Source organism: Lepisma saccharinum, chromosome 9 (assembly GCF_977018435.1).
Source record: "Lepisma saccharinum chromosome 9, izLepSacc3.1, whole genome shotgun sequence".
NCBI classification, from domain to species: Eukaryota; Metazoa; Arthropoda; class Insecta; order Zygentoma; family Lepismatidae; genus Lepisma; species Lepisma saccharinum.
The window spans coordinates 87,946,937-87,964,435 of record NC_139237.1 but is presented as its reverse complement, the minus strand read 5'-3'; the positions used below and the strand labels follow the sequence as shown (position 1 = coordinate 87,964,435).

The 17,499-nt window shown below is 37.0% G+C and overlaps 1 protein-coding gene across 1 annotated transcript in view; it reads left to right on the top strand.

Moving 5' to 3' along the window:
• The window catches only part of sand (potassium two pore domain channel sandman), a 480,585-nt gene that overhangs the window by 317,538 nt on the left and 145,548 nt on the right, over positions 1-17,499 (top strand). The gene's annotated exons all lie outside the window — the stretch shown is intronic.

The following is a 17,499-nucleotide window of genomic DNA, read 5'->3' as shown; positions in this document are numbered from 1 at the left end:
CAGAAGCAAACGGCCGCTATCATTTCTATGCGAGTTTCAGAGAGGGAAAGTGTTTCATTACTTTGAGGGGTAAATATTAATTATCATACTTCGGGATGGTATTGAGGTATTCCTTTAATGATTAGTAACATAATTAAAACACGCTACTTTTAAAAGAGGGGAAAATTGCACGTGCAAAAGTATTGTAAAAATTCATTTTTCTGAAACATGATCGATATATTACAAAGAAGGTTGTCCGTGTTCTAATTAGAATTTCAGATTTCATCATTTCATAAATCGTATTATGATTTTAATAAGAAACGTTGCATGCTAAAGAAGAATTGCATAGTGAAAGAGTTACAAAGAAAGAATTGATTGACAGATTTGGTTTACTTTTGCCTTTCTGTCTTTCTTTAAATATGAAAGGAAAACCCATAAGAGGATCTCTTTCTTTGTTTCCACAAGCCGGCCTCCTTGGCGTAGTGGTTAGCACATCGCACTTCAACACCAGAGATTTGGGTTCGAATCCTGGCTTGGGCATGGATGTTTGTGAGTGTTCATTCATCATTTCATCACTCATCCCTAGCTTCGCAAATTAGCCAAAAGTGGCACAAGAAGCGAAGTAAAATGAAGCAAATCAATCAATCAATATTTGTTTTCACATATACTATCACATTTACTAAATTCTCAATTTTCCCATTAAGGACAAATCAATATCTTGCCCGATTGGATTCGAATCCGGGATCCCTGGCGTCGAAGCACGATGTGCTAAGCACTACGCCAAGGAGATCGACAGAGGCCTCCGAAGTACTACGGGCTCACAGAACGTCACAGGAGTACTATCGGATTATAAATTATGGATATTAGAGTTTGGATAATAAATAAATAAATTATATAATATATAATCTATAAATAAAAAACACCCGTTCTTTATTTATAGAATCTCAAAGAGAGCGATAGTTTGCCAAACTAAAAAATAATCCTATCTTGTTCTCACGATAATAAAAATAAAAGGCATAATAAAAAATAAATAGGTAACTATAGATTGACACAGAATTGAATAAGATGAATTTTGATGTAACTCGTTTTTATGTTGTTCTACTGATTAACTTTTAATTGGAGTCCAAACTTGAATATCCGTAATTTCTAATCCGATAGTAGTCCGGTATAATCTATTTACAACATTTAACACAACGAAGTACAAATGCCTAATATTTAGTTTTCTGACTGAATCGTTCCTTCTTATTCATTCAGAACGTTGCGATCATTTCCAGGAACATTTCAAATTTTACATAACATCAGAAAGTATTAAAATTATACTGATAAACTTAAAATCCAATCTTTACCATTCACCATAATGTAACTTTATTTTTGAAGTTATCAAGTGAAAGAAGCAATATACAATCTAGATAAAATTTTACTCTGCATTTGATACTTACTCTAAATTCGAAAGAATTCCCAACCTTCTTCATATATTTATTTACTGTACAATAATTTACGTACGGATCTCAGTTCCACATGCAAAAATTTTTTGAAAAGTTTTATGTGGAGGAAGAATGATGAAATAGTTTGTAAGATAGTAGTTTCAGACTTTGAAAACGCAATTCCAGTTTGTAATTTGCAGATATTTTTAATTTCTCTGGTTCAAATTTGGCTGCAAGTTATCGTTGTCATAGTTCTAAAAAGTATTTTTTCGTATTAAGAACTTTACATACAAACGCGTGCAGAAGATGAGTCAAAGTGTACAGTACTAATTTAACTAAGTTAACCTACTCGAAATACTTGATGAGTGCTAGGAACATCAAACTTAAATGTCTTAACCTACTAATTCAAGCCTATAGAAATAGATCTTTGATCACATGGTAAATGAAACGCTTTGAGAATATCGATGAAAATATCTTAGTTCAATTAAACAATAAAGGAGAAAAGTTACATGAACTCACAATGATTGACCGTGCAAGTGCACGAATTATTATTATTCGTTAAAGGACTTTGTCCGCAGATTTTCCATTTCCATTCCCATGTGTGTCTGAGTTGTATAACCGGAAAATATACTCCAAGGCTGATATGCGACACACATTTGTACATTAACGAAGTAAATTGCATTACACTAATCTTAGATCTTGCTCTTTTTGACAGAAATGTACTACAAAGAAATAATGTAACATCCATTGGTTTATATTGAGTACAAGGGTACAAAATTATTCACAATATATTTGTGAAATACCAAAATTGAACAAAGTTGCAAACATTTTAATGATAGGTGTAATATTCACTTATGCAATATTTACCATCGTACATACAACGCTATGTCACTCGAATTGAAGATGTACTAAGTGAATTTCATTTCGAATAGCGTGAAAGTTAGTACACGATCTTCGAAATGCCCATTTCCGACAACGTTTTTCACAATAATGTGAACATACAAATCACAATTCACATCGGTCTGTGTTAAATGAAATTGTTAATAATTATAAATCCGACTTACATAAAGTGTACTTAACAAATCAGTTAGGCTCACTACGCACTTCGCACTAGTTGAACACATTTTCAAGATATTGATGACTTCTCTTGTAGGTTACGTTCTAGATTTTGAACTTTTTTATTTGGTTAAAGCGGTTGAAAGAGGTTGTTTGTAATCTTTAATTTATTTGCTTCATTATGCAGATGTGTATTTCTCCTTTGTAATAGATCGAATATGTTTTCCAACAACGAAACATTGCTTGCAGTTTGTGTATATACCAACGTCTATATATTTTTCACTTTTTTGGCAGCATAGTCTTTAGCCTGTTTAGGGCACGTTTCCTTATTGCGTGCCTTTCGTAGCGTACAGCTTTGCAAACCTTATCAGCACGTCCTACAAGCGAAGCATATTGTGAAGATAAGTGTTTAGGAGAACTACACCATTTCCTCGATTATTTGGTACTAAAGTAATTGGATGTAATTTTAGCGATGGCACTGCAGTTGGCTTCAGCACGTTCTTTGGTGGAAAATACAGAAATTCTGTTTTTAGATCTCGCACATACGTAGTCTTCTTCACAATAATTGGCACTGCACACTTGCATTTTTTACATTTCGTCTACAAGCATGAATCCACTGTTTACTTACGCAATTATGGACTGGAAATCTATGATATTTTATGTCAGTTCCTTTAGTTTTCTGGTTATAGTTTTCATAGCTTGCTACAGCACAATTAGACATGATTGCAGTCTACAAGTACAAAAATACAATAAAAATAAATCGAACGCTACGAAATCAACAACCTGCTTGTTCCGATTTTTGCGACGTGTTAGTAGCTAAATGTACCCCGCACCAAACTTACTGCACCTAGCAACGAGCACCGTCAAACCCGATCCTCCCAGATGACGTAATGCATACGTACTTCAGATAGCAACGAGCACCCCCTGCGAAAACCTAGTTTTCAAGCAGAACTCACCAACTCCATGATAAATTAATTACTTATCAATGTAACCTCGTATTTATTGGTTTAAACTTATTTACTGCCTTTAACTTCCAATTGGCGACATCAAAAGGGAAGGAAATTAAGGATGCTGAAAGGTTTTGTTTCCTCACCGAGATAAATCTAGCTCTGCAATTTATGTGTGTGTGTGAAAAGTAAAACAGCATCTTAGCTGAACCAGAGCCATCTGCCGGGAAATATATATAGCTCGCACCAAAAAGCCCCTTAGGTTTAGACCAGGTGATGAAACGGTCACCCAGCAGCATTTCAACGAACGACATTTTTCAAATTACGGCTACGAGATCTCCATCGAGCCAGCTTCCGGACCATTTCGACTCTCATGAGCCGAGACGTAGTCTTTTATTCCCCCCTCTCCTTCGAAAAAAAGGGGGAAGGGGAGAGACTGTAACAATTTTTACCCCGAAGATCCGTGATGCTTGGGGAAAGGCATCAGCAGTGACATCTGTCCTCAAGCCGTGAAACTGCAAGATGGACGATCGACCAAGACCCGTTCGGACAGGCACAAATTGCCGTGCTTTTTAATCGGGGGATTTGGTTTACGGGTCCTGCCTGAAAGAAAAACGCGTTCCTCAGTGTTGCCACATCGTGAGGGTATAATATCCCTTTCCAAGGGACAAAATTTCCCTTTTTTAACCCACTTTCTCCTTCATCCAAAGAAAGATAATAACAGTAAAAGTAATTTTTTTTTTAAACTTTCCCGTGAACTTTGCACTATGCCATGAGACAGATATATGGTGGTAGAGCTCCGCACATTCTTCGATTTCGGCCATTTCGTGGGTGATATGATCAGCACCACGCTCCGGCCGCTTTAATCCCCCAAGTACCCATTCCTTTGAGGCTGGGTGAGCCCCGGAGCCGCTTTATGCGGGGACAAGGCCGTTAACACTCCGACCTTATATCGCCCACCCTGGAATCGAACTCGAGTCTCCTGCGTGGCAGTCAGACACCCTACCGACTTTCTCATTTTAATAAAATAATAACCCCTGAGCCATCACTCAACCACATATCAATTTAAATCATCTTTTTACTTTCTTATTTAGGACAGGAAACACGAATGTCCATGTCTTAACCGGGATCCGAACCGGGGACCCCTGGGGTCTTAGTGTGCTGCGCTAGACTAGATCATCGCTGCTCCAATAATAATAATAACAATACTAGTAATAATAATAGCTAGTAGTTGTTGTTGTTTCAGTATTATTTTCGTTCTTTCATATTTATATACATTAAAATCTTTAATAAATTAATCACATGCAATCTTACAGCTAGCCATATCGCTAACAGGACAGATGTCCCAGGTTCGAAACCGAAGTAGTAGAAAGGCAACGTAATCCAAACATAATATAAATAAAATTATACTCAAAGGAGTAAAAAATAAGAAGTTGTTACCGTTTGTATTACTCATTTAATGTTCCGCCAATCAGCGCTCAGATGAAAAGAGCGTTTAACCTGTATACAACCAGATGCATCAACTGTCGACTGTAACTTGTAAATTATAAGTTTTACTCTTTGTGAAGCAAGATAAAAGAAAGAAACATATTATAACTCAACTTTTAAAATTGTATAATGATAAATGTACATATGTATAAAAAATTAAAAGGATAAAACTGTGTTATGATATGAGAAAATATGTAATCGCCGGGGGTTGGAGAGTAAACCCTTAGGTATAAAAGCGAAAATTTTGGGTAAAATAGCGGCACTTCCTGTGTTGAATAGGAAGGAGGTATTGAGTCTGTGGTTACAGATGTGATTGTGTAAGTGATTTGTTGCAAAGATAATTTTGTGTTCTAAGTTAGAATTTGAGACTTTATAGTTTATTGTTTGAATGTTAGTGTCGTTCTAAATATATGTGCGACAATGTGAACATTAATTCATGAAAAAATCTAAAGGCCGTAAGCCAAATTTGCTGGTACAAAACCAGCTGAATCCAACATGGACACGGACATTAGTGCCATGGAACTTTCCAGCAACGTGGAAATCATAACTTCTGTAGAATAAGTTAATAAGTTGAATTCTCAGTGTAATAATATAGATTACACCCAACAAATTACTAAATCAAGTTCCAAAAAGGTTTATGAGCAACAGGTATTGAAGTACAGAAGTAATCATTTAGGTCCGTATGAAATATTTGTGAAATCTAAACATCAGGATGCCTCAGGTGGAAATGGCAAAGGAAACATTGGTCAACTTCACATTTTAAAATTAGGCCAAATAGTCAGCAAAGAAAATATTAGAGGTTTGAAAGAGATAGATAGCCTTGGGAAAAATCTAGCTAGACTTACATTTACGACATCTAATTATGCAAATGATTTCCTTTCGAATCCATTACTGTTATAGAATAATTGGGAAGGTTTTGTTCCATCACACCGAGTACGAAGAATGGGAATTATGAAAGATGTACATCAGTCAATAAGTGAAGATGAAATTTTGCAAAATATAAATTCATCAACAGCCAAAGTAATAAAGGTAAAACGCATTGTGAAGTATAAGTACGAGGAGGGTACTCGCGTTGCTGTTCCAACTCGAACGGTAATTGTAACATTCGACTCGCAATCCTTACCACAATATGTCACACTGTTTTACAAAAAGTTTGATATTGATAGGTACATTCCCTTGATTAAACAGTGCACTAATTGTTTTTATTATGGGCACTTCAGGGCTAATTGCAAAAGTAAATTAAAATGCAAACGCTGTGGTGAGAATCACGAATCGTCCTCTTGCACAAATAAGATCAAGTGTTTCCATTGTAATCAGGAGCACACTGCAATTGACAAAAACTGTCCTGAAAAACAACGCCAAAAGGAAATAATCAAAATTATGACAGTTCAGAATGTTACGTTTAACGAAGCTATGAAGAAAGTCCCAAAAATTAACTATATGTATGGATATGAACAGATATCTACTGACCATGTTCAGGAAATAGAAAAGACAGTAATGCCATTTACATATGCTTCGATATCTAACAATTCGAGTAGCACCTCATATCATAATAATATAATACAAGATCAATACAGTGTATCTAATAAAAGGCCATTGTACAGTTCAAAGAAATCTGGAAAATATTTGGAAGAGACTGAGTCTTCTCAAGGAAAACGCCAGAAATCTTCTCAAACATTGAAACCATCTGGACAAAATGAATATAAAAAGAGAATGACAAACCCTGATTATTCTTTGTCAGGATCTCGAAAAGACAATGCTCCGGATTTGTCGACAACATGCCAACAAAATAAACTATTTGTTCTTGCAGAGGCGGCTCAAGCTATCCAGCCAAATCGGGCAAAAGAACAAAGTTCTACAAAATTCCTAAATAATTTTTCATTATTTATAGAACAATTATGTAGCCTAGCAGGGACTTCGACATTGAACGTTAACCAGGACTGGACTTGCATTGCTACAAGTATTTTGCAATACTTATTTCAACAACCAGCATGCCAGACAAAGTCTTGAAAATATTACAATGGAATATACGAAGTTTAATTCCTAATAGACATAATTTACAACATATTTTATCTTATTTTTCTGCAGATGTCCTTCTTATACAAGAAACGTGGTTGAAAACTGACTCAACATTGAAGTTTAAAGGTTACAATTGGATAAGAGATGATCGTTTAGATGGATACGGTGGTTCAGCTATAGGTGTTAAAAGAAATATACAGTATGACATTATTTTGTTTCAAAATATAAACAGTCAAATTCAGATTACAGGTGTTCGGATTGCTGATACGTCTTATGTATCAATTTACTGCCCTCCCACAGTGCACCTCCCTGTTACAGTGTGGCAGAATATCGTTGGGCAGCTTCCACCAAACACTTCATTTGTGCTGGCAGGGGACATTAATGCACACCACCCTATGTGGGGCTGTTCTCTAACTGATCGATCAGGTAAAGATTTGTATAATTACTTGCAAGATTCCTCAGCTGTATTACTCAACGACGGAACACCTACAATAATCTCAAGACCTAATGAACAGCCGAGTGCTCCAGACATAACTATTACCTCAAATGATATAGCTTCAAAAATCCATTGGAGTGTATTAGAGAAGTGTTACAACAGTAATCACATGCCAATTATGATAACCTTTCAACATAATAAAAATATAACGTGGTTTACTATGCGCTCTGAACAAAACAATAGTCAATATATATCAAGAAGGGTTGAATGGCAGAAATTCTCCGGAAATGTAAACAATGCAATAAAGAATGAATTGTTGAAACAAGAAGTATCGTATGACACATTGGTGTCTCTCATTCGACAAGAACAAATAAATGCAACAGTATCTAATTTTGGATCCAGAAGAAAAGTGACTCCGTGGTGGACAACGGATTGCCAGAAATGGGTAAACGAACGACAAAAAGCATACATAAATTATAAGGAGAATCCTACCATCAATCATTTTATTAGATATAAAGAAATTGCAGCAAAAACTCAGAGGTTCCTAAAGAAATCAAAATCATACTTTTGGAAGTCATTTTGCTCTACATTAACTAAAGATTCTTCTATTTCAGTGACTTGGAAAATAATAAGAAGTATGTCCAATAATAATACTTGTCATTATTTTGGAGGAGATATCAATTCAGCCTGGATAAAAGAATTTCACCGCAAGTTGACACCAGATACGGTTGAAACTAATCTTTGTCAATTGTTAAACTCTATGAAATATCCAGAAACATCCACGTTAGAATCGCTATTCACTATGGATGAATTAGAATATGTTGTTCATAAACGAAAGAAAACGTCTCCAGGTTTAGATGGTAATACATACGAATGTATTCAACACTGGCCTTTGAATGGATACGAAATTTTACTAACTACATACAATTCAATATAGAATAGTGGAGAAATTCCATCACAGTGGAAAGAAGTGGTGATAAAACCCATATTAAAACCAGGTAAACAATCAGGAATACATACGAACTATAGACCTATTGCAATGTCATCATGCCTTGCTAAATTATATGAACATTTAATACTGAACAGACTCACATGGTGGGTCGAATATAATCAAAAATTACCGAAACATCAGATGGGATTTAGGAAAGGAACTGGAACAGTAGATGTATTAGCGACACTAATTTTAGATATATGGCTATCTTTCATACGGCGGGAATTTTGTATCGTAGTTTTTCTCGATCTAAGTAGCGCCTATGATTCTGTCCTTCCAAATATACTGTTACAAAAATTGGAGAAAATGAACGTTCCACGTAATTTTATAAAAAGTATTCTTGGATTATTATTGGCACGTAAGTTGTACATTCGATATGGAGGACAGTTATCCACCGCACGTTATACACATAAAGGTCTACCACAAGGCGCAGTGCTGAGTCCCTTGCTATTTAATATGTACACGGCAGATTTAGGCTCAAAAATTCTTCAACACACTCGTCTATTACAATATGCAGATGACATTGTTATATACACTAGTAGTAAAAATATTCAAGAAGGGGCTCAAAAATTTCAAAAATCTCTGGATGAATTATCATCATGTTGTGATATCAATGGAATTGTATTAAATCCAGATAAGTCTTCGGTGGTAGTTTTTAATAAGAAGAGATCTCATTAATGCATATCAATAAATATAAATGGAAAAACTATTAGTCAACAAAGAAGTCATAAATTTTTGGGACTTATATTAGATGAAAAACTTAAATGGAAGTCACAAGTAGAACTGGCACAATGTAAGGGATCTCAAGTGTTTAACATAATAAAAATGTTGACAGTTAAGAAAAAGTGGGGTGCTGATCCTAAATTATTACATCAGATCCATAGGCAGATGCTAAACTCAAGACTAGAGTATGGTTCCTTTATGTACAATGATAATCTAAGTTGGGCTTTTAACACGCTATCTTCTATCCAATATAGCAGTTTATCCAGGATTTATGGCCTTTGGAAAGGAACTCCAAAACAGGCAACTTTCGTAGAAGTAGGAGATCCACCATACAAACTTAGAGTTAAATATCTTGCGAGCAAATTTTTACTTAAGAAAATTGCCAACACGACATCTCCGATCATACCAAAACTTCAATTGTTAGACTCTCTGATGCTCAACAGACGTACAGCAAAATATAAATCCAGATTACCTATACTATATTATGCTTATAAGGACATTAATAAATTTCAAGCTAATATTATTCGTTTACCTAATGCACCATGCTTCATGACAGACTACTTTAATATGATATCTCCCATGAGGATTCATTTTCCTGCCTACCCAAGTAGAGTTTTCAGAAAGACAATCCCTACAATTTCAAATAATATATATCAAGACTACATACATTCAAAATTACAATGTGAATATCACATATATACAGATGCTTCAAAATCAACGTCAGGAAAAACAGGAGCAGCATTTTACTGTGATAATTCTGCAGAATTCAAAATTTTTCCTTTGCCATCGTATCTGTCCATTTAGACTGCAGAAGCTTTTGCAATACGACAGGCATTGCTTTATGTACAAAAGAAGAAGTTAAATTCAGTTCTAATTGCAACCGATTCAGCCTCTGTGCTAAATTCTTTACAGTTTGCATCATGGTCATGTCATACGGAATGGTACATTGTTAACATTAGAATACTCACACTGAAATTAACGAGATTGGGATATGATATCAACTTTATTTGGACACCTGGACATTCTTTAATAGAAGGGAACAATATAGCAGATACTTTGGCAAAATATGCAGCGAATCAAACAATCCAACGGCCGCTTTCAATAAAGATTCCGTCCGTAGTTTTGGAATCACACACTAGAAAAATACTATTTACTGACTGGCAAAGCTTGTGGACAAATACTGGCACTCAATGCGGTAAGGCCTACTATTCTATACAAGAAAGAATTCCAAAGGAATGTTGGTTTAAACAGATTCAACTCTCCCGGAGTTCCCTCACAACTATAATGCGCTGCAGGTTAAATCACACTATCGCCGCAGCTCACCTTTACAAGAAGAATTTAGTGACTTCGCCAGTTTGTTTGTGCAATGAATATACTGCAACTCCAAACCACATTATATTTCAATGCAAACTTTATGAAACTTACAGAGAACCATTTTTACAGGAATTGTACAGGAGTGAACATCAAGCGCCACTGACACTGCCTTGTTTACTGACTTCACCTTCATCCTCGGTAATCCATATTCTTACAAAATATCTTAATAAGTCTAATATAATTCTGTAAAAGTGTAATGAAATTTGGAAACTATTTATTATGAAAGGAATAATTGTGAGTAAATATTATGTGCATACATGTATATAATACCAATTGATAAATTGTTAACTGGTGCATGGATTTTGTCCACAACCAATAAATATTTTATAAAAAAAAAAAATAGGAAGGAGATCGCCTGTGTAGAACAGGATTTAGAAAACCTCTGGATATAAACTTTATAAATTCCAAAACTTCGAAAATTGTGGTTTACTCGACAATCCCGTATTACTACGAACTGTATTAAACTTTTGACAAATGAACAGTTAAACCGAAATAAGGTGTTCAGTGTTTCCATGATCCAGAGATGGCTTCAGTGAAGGCCTGAAGAGTCTTAGGCCCGACAGAAAGAGCATTTGCTAACAACTGTAAAAAGGAACATAACAAAGTAATAGGGAAAAATGTGAATTCGAAACTAGAATCTAATATAATTTATACTGAAAGCTCGTTATTTTCAACTAATTCCCTTTTTTTCCCTTCTGGCTCGAAAAGGTGAAAAGGGAAATTCCCATTCGGTCCTAATTTCCCTCTAAAAAGGGAAATTTCCCTACAGGTGGCAACACTGGTTCCACTGTTGAGAGACTGACCAACCTCGTGAATGTTGTTACGCTTCCCTGACGGCAATGTTCATTGCAGGCTGGCGATCACCCAAGCCGAAGCTTGAGATAACTGAAAGGGTTATCTGGCTTCCTGTGCAGAGACAAAAAAGTGTCATTAGATGAGAGCCTGACGGTGTATAAATAAACTGAGAAAGCGCGACAAACACACACACCCTCAAAGTTATAAACAAGTTCGCCAAGGTTCCGAAGACTCCAGGGAGCGTTACGTAAGCAAACGCATTGTTGAGGTAACAAGGACACATTGTTGTCTGTTGAGATTGCACCGTGTATTTCTGTCTCTAGATTAATGAAATTCGGTGGCTGATTGCAATTAGACACGTAGGGACACCCTGTCGATTCGGTCGAAGTCGATTTTCTCCATAAATTTTGTTTTCTTGCAGTTCAAGCTAAGTCTGAACTCTTTACAGTACTGAAGTTTCAATTTTCCTTGCTACTAGAACTTACACTTTGGTAAAACAGAGCGCCATTGTTGTGTATTGATTGATCTGGAGAGTAGAAATACCTTCTCTCTGTTACCTCCATTAATAGAGATGACGTTTCGCTTTCCTTGTATATTGCTTGATACAAAGATTTGAAGTCACAAATTCGCTATATATTACTAGATGTAGATTGCTGACGTTTCGATTTCTCTCTATATTGCTTCATGTAGATAGCCGACGTTTCGATTTCTCTATATATTGCCTCATGTAGATAACCGACGTTTCGATTTCTCTCTATATTGCTTCATGTAGATAGCCACGTTTCGATTTCTCTATATATTGCCTCATGTAGATAACCAACGTTTCGATTTCTCTATAGATTGCCTCATGTAGATAACCGACGTTTCGTTTTCTCTATATATTGCCTCATGTAGATAACCGACGTTTCGATTTCTCTATAGATTGCCTCATGTAGATAACCTACGTTTCGATTTCTCTATAGATTGCCTCATGTAGATAACCGACGTTTCGATTTCTCTATAGATTGCCTCATGTAGATAACCGACGTTTCGATTTCTCTATATATTGCCTCATGTAGATAGCCTACGTTTCGATTTCTCTATAGATTGCCTCATGTAGATAACCGACGTTTCGATTTCTCTATATATTGCCTCATGTAGATAAGCGAGGATATTCACGTTATTGTATCTTTCTAGTATCATAGTACATAGTACCTAATCGCGAAGATGAGGATGAGTGATGATTTAATGAAATTGATGTCCAGGCTGGGATTCGAACCCAAGATCCCTGGCGTCGTAACGTGATATTATAACCACTCCGCCACGGAGGTCAGTTCTAGCATCTTCAAAGAGTCGCCATTTATAGCATAAAAAAAACTATCGTACATATATTTTTGTATCATAAATTTCAAAGCTTTTCTTTCATGTGGACATTGATTGAATGACATAGCTATACCCTGTCCCAGCTAACTGTAGAGCAGGGCCGCGCATATCGGCAGAGGAGGAGGAGGAAAATCGAGTGGTGAAAGCGCAGCGTTGCCAACCCTATGGTCCAGACCTTAGTCCGTACGCTAAATGCACGGCTTGTCAAAATTTGCTCTTGGAGTTTTATCCCTAATATTTCCCTAAGAAATGCTTAAACAAAAATACGGTCTGTTTGCCATGTGCGTTCGGTATTATCCTTTTCAAAAGTTGGCAACGCTTACAGAGAGAACGGGTAACTCCCGTCGTCCATTACGCAATCTCATTTCTCTCACTGTTCATTGGTGGAGCCGTCCCACGTCACTACTTGCGCAGAGACTTGTTCTCGTTCGCCTGGTCTACAGTTAGCTGGTACGGAGTTTAGATGTAGCGCACACCTGACACGACCAGTGTTGCCAGTACACCTCGCAATTCCGAAAAGAACATACATATTTACGAATATGCCACAATTGACGCCATGTAATCATATATAATGCATCCAATGCATTATCGTTCTTTTATCAATTCGATAAAAACCCACACAGATTATCGATACACATAGAAATATTTTCGCAAACAACTCCGCAGCTGTCTTTGATCCATGTTTGTGTAAACTTCGTAAAAAAAACTTTTTTGTATATATATATATATCTTAGTAACTTTTTCCGCATACTGAACGTTCAAGTAGAGCATGGTTTTCTTGTTTAATGTTTTAAAAATATCCATATACAAAGTCAATACCCAGTAAAAGGTTTATGACTCTATCGATTTTTGTACAAAAGTTACGCATGTTTAAAGTTTCGGTTGCGTGATTTTGGGGACATCCTGTATGTATAGATTTAGAAAATGATCACATCGTTCACAAGGCGGTCCTGGCTTTTGACACTGGATGGATTAAAACACGCGCACGCATTTCAGTTATTGATTGATATGAACGGATCAGTTCACGCATCATATGCAGGTTCAGTGCCACGCATAGGAACTTCACCCTTTTTGCAGCACCCTCTCCCCCATCCTTACGGAAGCCGGAAAGGTAACTAACGAATACACGAGCTTTCACCTGTCTCGCTAAGATGCAACCAGATACGGCGTGGCGTGAGTTAAATTGAGTTCCAACCCTTCGTACATTATTCACGTGTCCTTTTGACACGTGTGATCACGCGAGCTTCTTCCTAATTTGAAGTTAAAGGGCTGCAAGGGAATCTACATCAGTTTTTTTCCCCTTCTAGTCGACAGGAAGTATCAAAATGTGCTCTTATTATATGATGGACATTTCTACGTTCCTTGTTCCAAGACCAGTAGTTTTTTTTTTTCGTTTCAGTATGCTCACAAATTAATAGAATCATCTCGTGGTGAATTATGAGGGTTGCTGGAAAAGTTTCTGCAAACTACCACCAACAGTGGCGCTAGTGTTCCGCTATTATAAAAATCGGAAGAATATACTTTTTTTATGTTTAAATTATCTTTGACTTCGATTGTTTGTTTCAGCCTATTCGTTTATTTTTCACAGCAGTTTGAAGAAGTAGTTTCGTGTGAGAAATTGACATTTTTAGTGAACACTTTCGGACAATGATTTTTTATGATTTCAAATTTAGTTTAACACCGAAACAATGCACCGAGCGACTTCATTTGGCTTTTGGGGATGAAGCACCATCCAATAGGACTGTGTACAATTGGTTTTAAGAATTCCAGCATGGTCACACATTTCTCAGTGATGATTTTTCTGAAGGTCGTCCATCCACGTCTGCTGCTGCCAGTAATGTGGATTCTGTGCGTGAAATGATTGAGAGAGATCGGCATGTGGTATACCGTGAGATTCAGACATCCTTGAACATTGAAATTAAAGCAATACATACGATTTTGCGTGGTCATCTGAACGTACGGTAACTTTCAAGCCGTTGGATCCCACAAAACTTGACCGAAGCTCAAAAACAGTCTCGTGTAAATTGGTGTAAAGAAATGCTCAAAAAATTCAACCGAGGCAAGTCAAATTTGGTGTACTACATCGTTACAGGGGACGAAGTTGAATCTATTCATACGAATGCGAAACAAAACAGCAATCCACTGTTTGGGTGTTTCAAAGTGAGCCGAAACCAACGAAAGTTGTTCGTTCGAAGAGTGCTGCCAAGCAAATGGTTGCTTGTTTCTTCGGTTATACCGGGCATGTGGCAACAATAGCCTTAGAAGATCGAAGGATTGTAAATGCTGAGTGGTATACAACAATTTGTTTGCCAGAGGTCAACAATGAATTGCGTAAAACAAACCCAAATCGTAGCTTTATTCTTCACCACGACAACGCCAGTTCTCACTCAGCACACCAAACTGTTGATTCTTTCCAGTAAAAATTACTAATTAATGACTCATTGTCCGTACTCACCTGATTTATCACCTAATGACTTCTTTTTGTTCCCACACATGAAAAATAAGATGCGTGGTGAGCGATTTGTGTCACCTGAAGCAGCTGTTGACACATTCCGAACAGCGGTTTCTGAGGTATCAGCTTCAGAGTGGAGAAAATACTAGAACACTTGTCCAACTCCCCATGCATAAATCTACTAGATGAAAAAATCAAATTAAAGTTTTCATTTCACTAGCCCTTGTATTAGATTGATAATACTTCTAATATTGTTAAATTATAAGATTTATCCATCATAATAAAAAATTAAGAATATTAACACACACACATGCACAAACTTGATTTTGTCACTTTTGTCTAATCGCGACGACGAAGATGCTATAATAAAGCTGATGATGGGACATGCCGGAATTCGAACCCGTGAGACTTTGCACCGCTCGAAAACCATCCCCTGATATGGAGGCCCCACACACCTGATTCACTAAACAGTTGACAAAACGAAAAATTAACAAAGTCAATTTTCCAAAGATAAATAACACACAATTGTATTGTAATGTTCGGGGCATTACAACACTTAATGAAGGCAAGACGCGATTCTTCCCACGTTATTTCTCTCTATAAGGACCCTGTGGGATGCGTGGGATATCGAGGATGGTTGTGAGGCATTTCTCCCGATTCCTTGAAAAATTATTCCCTACCGTTCCTCAACAGCTCCGAAGCGGAAGCTACTTATTAAACTTACATCAAAAGTGCCGCACTGAAGCGCTCGAGCATGTGTTTTATGTAGTCTCTGAATTGAGAGGTTTCGGAGAACCAGCGCGTGTGCTGACGGCGTACTAAGCACCTTGGAATATCAAATGAGCATTGCGACACTCGCAGTTTAAAGTATACCGCACTGTACACGTGTAGAGTCCGGCGCAGATATTTCTGCCGTGCGATGCGCGAAACAACTAAAGAAGCAATGTTGCTAATGGAGCAGATAGAAAAATCGCTGCAGTGCGCCGATGCACAGCTGTTACGTACAACAATAAAATTAGAGAATTCAGGTCTATCTAACGTTGAGTTTTAAACGTCATGCATTATACCAGGACTAGGATTAGTATGTACTAACAAGTGGCTTTGTATGTAGCTACATACATATGGACTAAAAATTCGCAAAATATGAACTAACACATAAGTAAAATTACCAAAAATGCTGCAAAGAAGACTTCTTCATACGATTCCTTATTTGAGTGATTTCAAACAAAATAAAAAAATATATATATTATTTTTCATTGCATTAATGCACTGGTGGCGTTCTAACTTTTCACTCCCAAAACCCGTATACAATGGTATGGAACTGCAACGGCAGATAATAACATGCCAACGTGTTAAACCGCTACAATTGCACCATAACACACCTCCTCAAGCAGTATTATTATTTCCTCTCTGAGATCGGCGACAGTCGGTTGCCTTTGTTGTACATTTACAAAGGATGCCGGCTTCCACAATTAACAAGTATATATACTGCCACTAGACGATAAGCTGCGCTGCTTTTTCTTTTGTTATGAACCAGGTCCGGCGCTAGTCATTTTGCCTCCCTGGGAGGTGGCGGCAGATGCCGCTCTATTTCGACCCCCCCCCCCCGGTCATTACGCAGCAACGGAAAATTGAAAATCAATATATTCCTAACTAAAACATCAAAATATAAAATAAATAATGAGACTTCTTATGCTATTTCAATACTATTCAGCGCAAAAGAATATCTCGCTCGATCACAGTTTTCAATAGGCTTATTTTTTTCTTCTCTTCAAAGTTTGCCGCTCTTTCGATGGCACGGTACGCCCTCCCCTTCCGCCGGCCCTGCTATGAACTTGGTCACCCATCAAAGCATGGCAATTTTAACACAGAAAACAATATGTATCGCATTAAGCAGCAAAAATGACAGCCTCCTCTATGCAATTTCTACAAGAACACGTGCCGGAGCCAGGGTTGAAATGATGTTGGAGCCACATAATTTATTTATTTTGAATAATTCCAAAATTATGAAATATGAACAATTTGTTGCTGCTGTTCGCTGCTCTCTTGCCAAAATGCTTTATTGGGATGCTAACACCATGACTGGCTTCCTCCTTCATGAACTCGTGCACGTTGCTTAGAATTTCCCGAGCTTGGCTATGCAAGGTTTTTGATTTCAACTTCGACAGAACTGGAGGCATTATGGAATTTAACGTTCATTAGCAAACACACACTTTTACATACACACACGCAATACACGCACACAACGTCAAACCGGTCAAATACTTAGTATAAAATAAAAATATGGTGCTTCCAATCCAACAAAACTCACCGCCACTTTACCTGCCTTTCCCCTTCCGTGACAGAAATAGTGCTTCATTATTACAGTTGGCAACACTAGTTACTAGCTAGCCAATGAACATGCACTGCATAAAAGAAGCAACCACTACGCCGTGCTATATTGCCACATTACC